Raw genomic sequence first — 9434 nt, 5'->3', positions numbered from 1 at the left:
AGTTGCTGTCCTTTTGTTCTTCAGTCTAGTTGTGGAGGACGTTGCTTCACTGGCCCAAGTTGGCACCATCATTGCGCTCTTCCCGGGCGAGGCACATCATTTGCCGGCTTCTGGACAGCCGCTCACTGCGGCTGCTGGCCGCTCACGCTGGCTGCTGGCTACATACGGTAGCCCATGGCAACCCACTGCCACAGGGGCTGCAGCCTACGCCGTCGACTGGCGACTCACAGCAGCCCAGCTCCAGGTTGAGCTGTTGTTCAGCATCTTAGCTGTGGAGGGCAGTGTCACTGGCCCTCATATGTGTGATCCGAACCGGGGTCCTCTGGCGTCCTAAGCCAGTTCTTAACTATCGTGCCACCCGGCCGGCCCAAGAAGGTATTTTCTTATTATCTCATTACAAATCAGGAAAATGGTGCTCAAAGGGGTTAAGAAACTTGCCCAAGTTTGCACAGCTAGGAATGGTGGGTCTGGTTGCATATGCTATGGCAGAGGGGACCTAAAAGATGAACATTCTGTGGGTACTCTTCACTAGTTCTTATATTCAGCCTTGCTCCTTCCATGACTTTGGTGGTGCTTCTAGGATCCAAACCTCTTTAGGAGCTAAGGTTCACTTCTAGTTTTAATCTTTCTCTGTAGCTACTTAAGTTTGAGCCTTCTTTAACTTTGTTAATTCACTTTTTATTTTTAATCTGTTTTCCATCTTCATACAGTTTTTCGAAATATATTGTCTTTTGATGTTTTTCTCTTCCATTCTCTGTTATTGTGTTAAAACTTTTTAAAATTCCCCTTTCAGTAAGAGAGTCTCAACAGGAAGAGGTTATGAACATATGTGGTCAATCTATCACCTTGAATTAGCAGTCACTGAGAACTTTACAGAATTCACCTACCATCCTCTCACCAAAGATTTGGAAAGAAAGTAGAGGAGGAAACGGAATTTTGAGTGCAGGGAGACGCAAAACATCAATTTTGTTACGTTCTGGTATAGAAGCACTAGTTGAGCTGACATTTGATGACACTTAGGCAATATTCACAGTGCTCTGAAATTGATTGCTTGTAAATTTTTACCACCCACTTGAAATATTTGATGCTTCCTCTGTGCTAGGCATAATGTTTGGCAGTTCTTGGATCCAGTTTTAAAAATATTTTGGGGGGATGGATTTTGGACAGGAGTCCACCATCCTCACAGAATGCTGCATTCTGAATAAACCTTTTCTTTAAAAAAAAAAAAAATCTCTGAACTTGTTTAAAAAAAAAAGTTTGACCATTATATTAATAGCAATATAGGTTTATTTATTGCGTGTGTGTTTGATGGATTGCTGTCTTTTTTTTTTTTTAGCAATATAGGTTTATTAGCAATTTAAATACTGTTATTGTTCTTTATCTTATTGAGAGAAATTTTGTAATGTTTTTTACTAATCCATTACCTTTTAATATTAATAAATCTTAGAGTCTTATTCTGTACTTTTACCAAAAGGTACTAAAATTTTGAGAAAAATCTAATGGACTTATCAATCAAAATAATTCTGCAAACTCTTTCTGAAATGACCTAGAGGAGAACATCAAATGGTGTTCACTGGTTCCAGTACATAGAAATTCTGTGACTTTCTGGAATTACAGAAATATCTAATACAGCCATATGCTGAGGGGACGGATATAAAATGTTCAGGTTTTTTGACATGTCTCATATCTTTGAGTCATTTGTGTGAAAGAACTGCCTTAAACTCACAGAAGTGACCCAGTTCAGGTTCAGTGTGTTCAGGTGACATGTTCAGGGTGGGGACAAAAGCCCCATAACCCAATGGAGACCGTTTATGAGCATGTCCTTTCACATGTGCTCTGCTGAGAGCACCTCTGGAAGAGAAGCACTAAATGTGGCTGCTGCTGATGGCTGTAGCAGGCCTCTAATCCTTCCTTTGATGTCCAGGGTCAGTGCCATCCTGGTCCCACCAGGTCTGCGAGGAGATTATGAGAAAGAATCTCTTTGCCATCTTTCCTTGTTAACATTTTGGCCACCACCTGGGCTGAGCATCTGTCCATCTGCTGCTTGGCAGCTCAGAGCAGCTTCGGGCGAGCTGCTGCTGCCTGGCGTCCTCCCTCACCATCCACTCCCCGCAGAGGTCTAGGCCCGTGTCCTGATCCTCCCGAAGGAATCCACATTTTTGTATGCTTTTGTGTATGTGTGCTTAACCATGAGTTCACACCACCAATGGTGAACCTCTGCATCCTGCTGGGGGAGGTGGTATGTCCTTTCAAGGCTTTGCAGAGTTCTTGGGTTCAGGGTCTTCTGCTCCAAGAGATGTTCCAGAAGGAAGACAGCTGGTCTAGAAGTTTCAAGAAATGTTTATTTTTACATTAACCTTTTGTTTCTCTTCCACCTCAATACCAGCTCATCTTAAGGGAATGAAAGCTTTTACTGGGCTGTATTTGAGGCTCCAGTTGGGGTACAGACCGGAGCATGGAGTCCTCCACAAGAAATTAGTAATGTTTAACCCTTGTAAGTCAAAACCAAATATTTGTCAGAGCTTGTTTGGAATAAACCAAAGCTGATTTTGAAAATACAGTCTTGATTATATGCTATTATGCTAGACCTCTACTGATTTTATTGCCCAGACTTGAGCACACTGATCTTATAATAGTGAATAATTTGAAATTGCAAAGCAGTTTTGTCGTAGTAACAAATTCTAGTCTATCACTTCTTATGTTTTGGGAGAAGAAATAAGTTTACCTATTGCTATGTGACCTCAAAATTTAGCAGCTTAAAACAATTGTTGCACTTTTGACGGGTCAGAAATCAGGAAGTGATTTAGTGGTGTGGCTCTGACTCATGATCTCATGGCTTTGTGATGAAACTGTCAGCCAGTGCTGCGGTATCATGTGAAGCCTCAAGTGGGGCAAAATCTGCTTCCAACCTCATGTGGTAGTTGGCAGGCCTCAGTTCCTAAAGGCTGGAGACATCATAGGTTACATGGTGCCCTCATGACGTGACAGCTGGCTTTTCCCAGAGTAATGCAAGAGAAAGTGCACCCAGGATTGAAGCTGCAGCATTTACATAACGTAATATTAGAAATGATATACAATCACTGTGCCAGATTCTGTTGGTCTTACAGATCAGCTCTGATAAAACGGGGAAAGGAGTATACAGGAGTGAATACCAGGAGGCAGGGATGGTGGGAGCTCTTGTAGCTTGGCTATCACAACTATCTTAGTCTGAGGGATTATATAGATACAGTAGTCCCTCCTTATCCACAGGGGATACATTCCAAGACTCCAAGTGGATGTCTGAAACCACCAATAGTACTGAACCCTGTGTATACCACTTTTTCTTGTACATGCTTGCCTATGATAAAGTTTAATTTGTAAATTAGGCACAGTAAGAGTTTAACAATAAAAGAATAATTAGAACAATATATTGTAATAAAAGTTATGAGATTGAGAAAATTTAACAATGTAGCTTTTCATCTATTGGTCATTTTATTTCATTTTCATTCATTGCCTATTTATATTTTTGCCCATTTTTGGTAATTGGGCAGCTTGGTTCTTATTGAAAGGTTTGCTCTTTTTAATATATGTCTACATTTCAGGTTTTTCCTAGCCCCTTTCAATTGATTTATAGTATCTTTTGTAGCACATACGTTGTCTATTATTAGATAGTGAAAACCCATTAATGTTCACATCTGCTCCTGGCCCTGACAACAACGTAACAGATTTGTCTTCCCATTGTAAACAGCTAGAAAACTAAGCAAAATACATGAAACAAATTTTTTTCTGACATTAGATACAGTACATGTCTGTGATCCCTGACAGAAGAGAAACAAAGTGAACCCATACAATTCAACTTGTTTCTTACAGTGCTTTCCAGTTGGTGACAAAAGGAGAGTGAACCCAAAGCAGAGCAAGGGTCTCTGGTTAGCTGAGGATGCAGAAATTAAAGTTCAGGGACACGGAGGCAGCTAGATTTAGTGGGAAAGAGTAACAGAGAAGGGAATTATGCAGTAAGAAAGCTCCAGAAATCTGCATAGGACTCCCTTCAGTCTGACTAAATACCATACTGTGCCTACATAGGGTGATTTGCAGGCATTGGATGAAGACCACCTGCGCAAAGGCTGTGAGCTGAACATTTCCGAAAGTTCACACAGGGCTGCGGGACATTCAGTTTACAAACAGCCAGCTAGAGTGCAGAGAACTTGTAAAATACCCAGGATATTTTGTTCCCAGAAGGGCCACGCCTGAGCAGCAATAAACAAGCTCTAAAATAAAAGCTACTCTAGATGCATCCTAACAGAGCTTAAACAGCTTTGAAAGGATCAAGCTGACCCCCTAGTAGATTGTTTTCCAGAACAAGGTTGAACACTTTAAAGGAAGACAACAAAATGCAGACCCTCAATAATATAACATTCGGGCCGGCCAAGTGGTGCTTTGGTTGAGAGTTGGCTTGGGATGCCAACTCTGAGCAGCAGGGCTGCCAGTTTGAATCCCACATGAGGGCCAGTGACACTGCGCCCTCTACAGGTAAGATGGTGAACAACAGCTCTACCTGGAGCTGGGCTGTCGTGAGTCGCCGGCGATGGCGTAGGCTGCAGTGAAGCTGCAGTGGGCTCCTGTAAGCTACCATGAGCAGCTGGCAGCCAGCGTGAGCTGTCATGAGCCGCCGTGAGCGGGCGTCGAATGGCTGGCAAGCGACTGCCTCACCCAGGAAGAGCGCAATGATAATACCAACATGGGCCAGTGAAGCGATGTCCTCTAGACAGAAGAACAAAAGGACAGCAACTTGTCTGTTCCCCTTCCCTCATTCCTCAACGCTGTTCTGATCCCCTAATTCCCAAATAAAATCTAAAAAAATAACATTCACAATATCAAGGATACAATAAAAAATGCAAAGGAACAGGAAAATATAACCCATAAGCAGAAGAAAAATAAGTCAATAGAAACAGGCTGGGAAATGGCTCATTAATAAATATACTTAATGGGCTGGCCGAGTGGTGCGTTGGTTAAGAGCTGGCTTGAGACACCAGCTCTGAGCAGCAGGGCCCGGGTTCTAATCCCACATGGGGGCAGTGACACTGCCCTCTACAGCTAAGATGCTGAACAACAGCTCAACCTGGAGCTGGGCTGCCATGAGTTGCCGGTGACGGCGTAGGCTGCAGCCCCTGCTGCAGTGGGTTGCCATGGGCTACCGTGTGTAGCCAGCAGCCGCGGTGAGCGGTCGTCCAGAAGCCGGCGACTGACCTGCCTCGCCCGGGAAGAGTGTAATGATGGTGCCAACTTGGGCCAGTGAAGCAACGTCCTCCACAACTAGACTGAAGTACCAAACGACAGCAACTTCTGTTCCCCTTCCCCCAAGTCCCCAGCGCTGTTCCCATCCCCCAATTCCCCAAATAAATAAAAAAAACCCAAGGGAATCTTCTAAAGATGAAACATATACTATTAAAAACAAGGGATGGACTTAACAGCAGGTTAGTGCAAAAGAAGATGAATTAATCTGAAGACAGCAATGTAATGATTTAAACTGAAGCACGAAGAGGAAAAGGCCCCGTGGCCTGTGGGACAATATGAAGCAGTCTTTCGCACATGGAACTGGAATACCAGAAGGCGAGGAGAGAGTGAGCAGAAAAATACATTTGAAGAAATGATGGCTGAAAAATGACTAAACAAAACTAAACCCACTCATGTGAATAGCACCAAAGTCAAGACATAAAATATTTCCACCACCTCAGAAAGTTCCCGTATTGACCCTTTGTAATCAACTTCTTGTCCCCAACCCCATATCCTAGAGGACTGTTTTCTGTTCCTCCAGTTTTGCCTTTTCCAGAGTGACATGTAAATGGGCCATACAGTATGTAGCCTTTTGAGTCTGGCTTCTTACCCTTAACACAGTGGTTCTCAACTGGGGACACTGCTAAACTTCCTACAATATACAGGACAGCCCCCCATAACAAAGAATTACCAGGCCTAAAATATCAATAGTGATGAGGTTGAGAAACTTAGTGTAAGGCTTCAAAGAATTGTCACATGTGTCAGTAATTTGTTCCTTTGTTTTAGAATAGGATTTGTATGTGCTTATTTTCCACTCGTATGTCTCATTTGCTCAAGTGTTCAAACCTTTGGACCAATTTTAAGAGTAGTTGACTATAACAAAATTAAAAGACGTCTACAACTTAAAAAGGTGAAATTGTACATCAATACCTGGCATTTTAAAAAATGCCAATCTGTCTACAAGGCACAATTATCTCCATCCTATGTGAATCTAACTTCGTGGGAATGTATTTGACTATATGCAATTTATATAGTATATACAATTTTTACAGTACATCAAGATTTCATGATTTTCCCAATCTTTTAATATGGATTAGAAAATTAGATTTGTTTCATTAATATATAATCTTAAAAAAAAAAGTACTGAGACTCCAATATGGATTTGGGTGAAAAGAAAGTTAGATGGAGGAAAAAAATCAAATCTTTCATAGATTAACTAACCTTAGGTGTTATTTAAAATGAACAAAGTTAATTTCATGTAGAATTCCACTGCTCTCGTAAGGCCTTGGATTCTGTTAGAGAAGGCTTCTCCAAGTCAAGATAGGGTGCAGGGTCCTGCTTGGAGATGAGTTTGGGAATGGTGAATTGTTCTGTATTAATAAAGGATATGAATATAAAACAGGAGGCAGTAGAGATCTGGGAGGGAGAGCTGAGAGGGACCAGCAGAGTCGGGCACTGCATGCAAAGAAAGGAAGGAGCTGGGAGGACTCTGGGGCAGAGCAGCCAAAAAGGGGCTTTGGGATAGAAAGAATGACTAAGGAGATTTTTACTTTTATTTGCTCTGGAGTGTGCTTTGCAATAATTTCTCTGTCACACTAAAAAATACTTTCAATAAAGGCTTTGTTGTTCACCAATTCTTTTGTGTTTAAGTAGATTATTTTGAGTGAAGTGGAAGATGGAACTGGGTTCTCTGGATTGAGGCAAGGGAAAACATTACACTGAGAAGCTGGGTTGGAGGACAGAAGAGACCAAGAGAGCATAACTCTTTGGGACTTAGCAAGAAATTCCTAGAACTTCAGACTATGGAATTAGTGGGATCCAAGCTGAGATCTCCAAGGCGTAAAGAATCCAGCATAACTAATTTAGAGCTGGAATAAATAGAAAATAGCGTAAGATATTAGGAAACCCCAAAAAAGGATAGAGGGGTTTACTAGGCTGGAAGGTGGGCAGGGGTTGTGGATTCACCTTTTCTGTTCCCTTCCCCATCCTCAGGACCCCTTTGTGACTATTCTGTAGCTCTATGATATGGGCCTGGAACCCTAGTCTAGAACACACATTCTTGGTGCCCGGGTGTCTAAGGAAGCAGTGCACTTCAAATCATGGAGAATTCTTTTTCTGAGGTGCCTTAACCACTCCTTGGCTGAGCTCAAGATGGATATGGTGTGGGCCTTTAATACCAACTTCTTGTTGCTGTGGAGGATGTGACCAAAAATTGTTAGGCAGGGCAGGGGTTGGAGTGGGGGCTAGGGCCTGAAGCATAGAACATTTATGTAGCTGTGGCAGATGGCTCCTGGTTAAACTACCAAACACAGCGACTCACTGGTCATGGATGGGATTATTGAGAGCATTTAGACTCCCAGCAGAACAGAGTCCCTCATACGTGTTCATCAGCTACCTCCCTTCAGGTGTCTCTAAGCCAAGCCCTTCCTTTGTGTTAAGGCTGGTATCCAGAGCAGGGCAGAGTCTCTGGAAGCCTCTCTGAAGAAACATCACAGGCCTGTAGATCTGAGAGTCTGTGCCCCTCCTCAGCAAGGGACCACTGACTGAGAATCCAATTGACAATCACATACAGAAAACCGTTCCTGACCTTTTTAAAGAAGAAAAACACAAAATATCTTAATCTGCTTTAAAAACGAATGAAAAAGACGGAACACAGACCTCCATTAGTTAACAGTGACAGCTCCCCATGTTGTTGTTTTATCTTTAATATCCACCTCCATCCATATAATTTTTATTCTGTTTTTCTAAATTCATCCTTTTTTTTTCAAATCAATCATTTATGGCTCAAAATGTCCCACAGATAGTTTTGCTACATAGATTTTAATAGATGAAGCATAAGCATTCACCTACAAGTATTTGAATGGACACATTTTCGTTTTCCTTGGGTAAATACTGAAAAGTACAATGGCTGACTTATATGGTAAGTGCATGTTTAGCTTTATTGGACATTGCCTCACTTTTTTCAAAATGGCTATAACATTTACAGTCCTATCAGAAAGTACTGCCATTCGTATTGTCAGTCTATTTAATTTTGGCTATTATAGTAGGTGTATAGCACATCTCATTGTGGTTTTCATTTGTATTCTCCTGGATGATTATTGATGTCAAACGTCTTTTCATGTTATTGGGCATTTGTATATTGTCTTTTATGAACTGTTTGCTTAAATCTTTTGCTGATTTTGGGAGTTATTTGTCTTCTTATGGAGTTATAAGAGTTCTTTATATCGTCTGGATCATCACTATGTGGTTTTAAGCAACTAGGTTTTGTATGTTTTTTTGTTATTGTATAACAATTGGTAACTGACGTCACAACTATAGAACACCTTATACAACAAAGACAGAAGGCATGTTGTTGTTGTTTGAATTTTCTATTGCTACTATTACAAATTACCACGAATTTAGCAACTTAATACTCATGTGTTGTCTCACGGTTTCTGTGAGTCAGAAATACAGCGTGATCCTGCCAAGTTCTCCGCTTAGGGTCTCACAGCACCAAAATCAAGGATGCAACAGGGTTGTATTTTCTTACTGGAGGCTTGGGGAAGAAGCTGTATCTAAACTCGTTAAGGATTGTGGCAGAATTCAATTCCTTCTCAAGCTTTGCGTCTGGCCCCCTCCATCTTTAAGCCAGCAAGGTAGACCAAGTCCTTCTCACGTTTTGAATCTCTGCTTGTAAAAGCTCATGTGATTATTGTGGGCCTATCTGGATAGTTCAGGGTAATCTATTTTAATCATTACATCTGCAAAATCCCCTTGTCACGTAATGTAATGTATCCACCAATGAACACCAGCAGATGAAGGTCATGGGAGTCAGAATTCTGCCTACCACACATATTCTTTTCAACTGGAGCTGGAACATTAATCAGAATTGACCATAAGCTGGGCCCTAAAGCAAGACCCCCAAATTTTAAAAGATTGAAATATTTTACAGTATATTCTCTGATCACATGCAGTTGAGCTAGAAATCAATAAAGAATGATATCAAGATCTTCAACTGCTTGGAAATTAAGCAATGTACTTTCAAATAACTTATGAATCAAATAAGAAATTACAACAAATTAAAAAATATTTCAGGGCCAGCCGAGTGGCGCGATGGTTAAGAACTGGCTTGGGATGCTAGAGGTCCCCGGTTCGGATCCCACATATGAGGGCCTGTGACACTGCCCTCCACAGCTAAGATG

The sequence above is a fragment of the Hipposideros armiger genome, unplaced genomic scaffold, assembly GCF_001890085.2.
Source record: "Hipposideros armiger isolate ML-2016 unplaced genomic scaffold, ASM189008v1 scaffold_63, whole genome shotgun sequence".
NCBI lineage: Eukaryota > Metazoa > Chordata > Mammalia > Chiroptera > Hipposideridae > Hipposideros > Hipposideros armiger.
Note: the sequence above shows the minus strand (reverse complement) of the source record.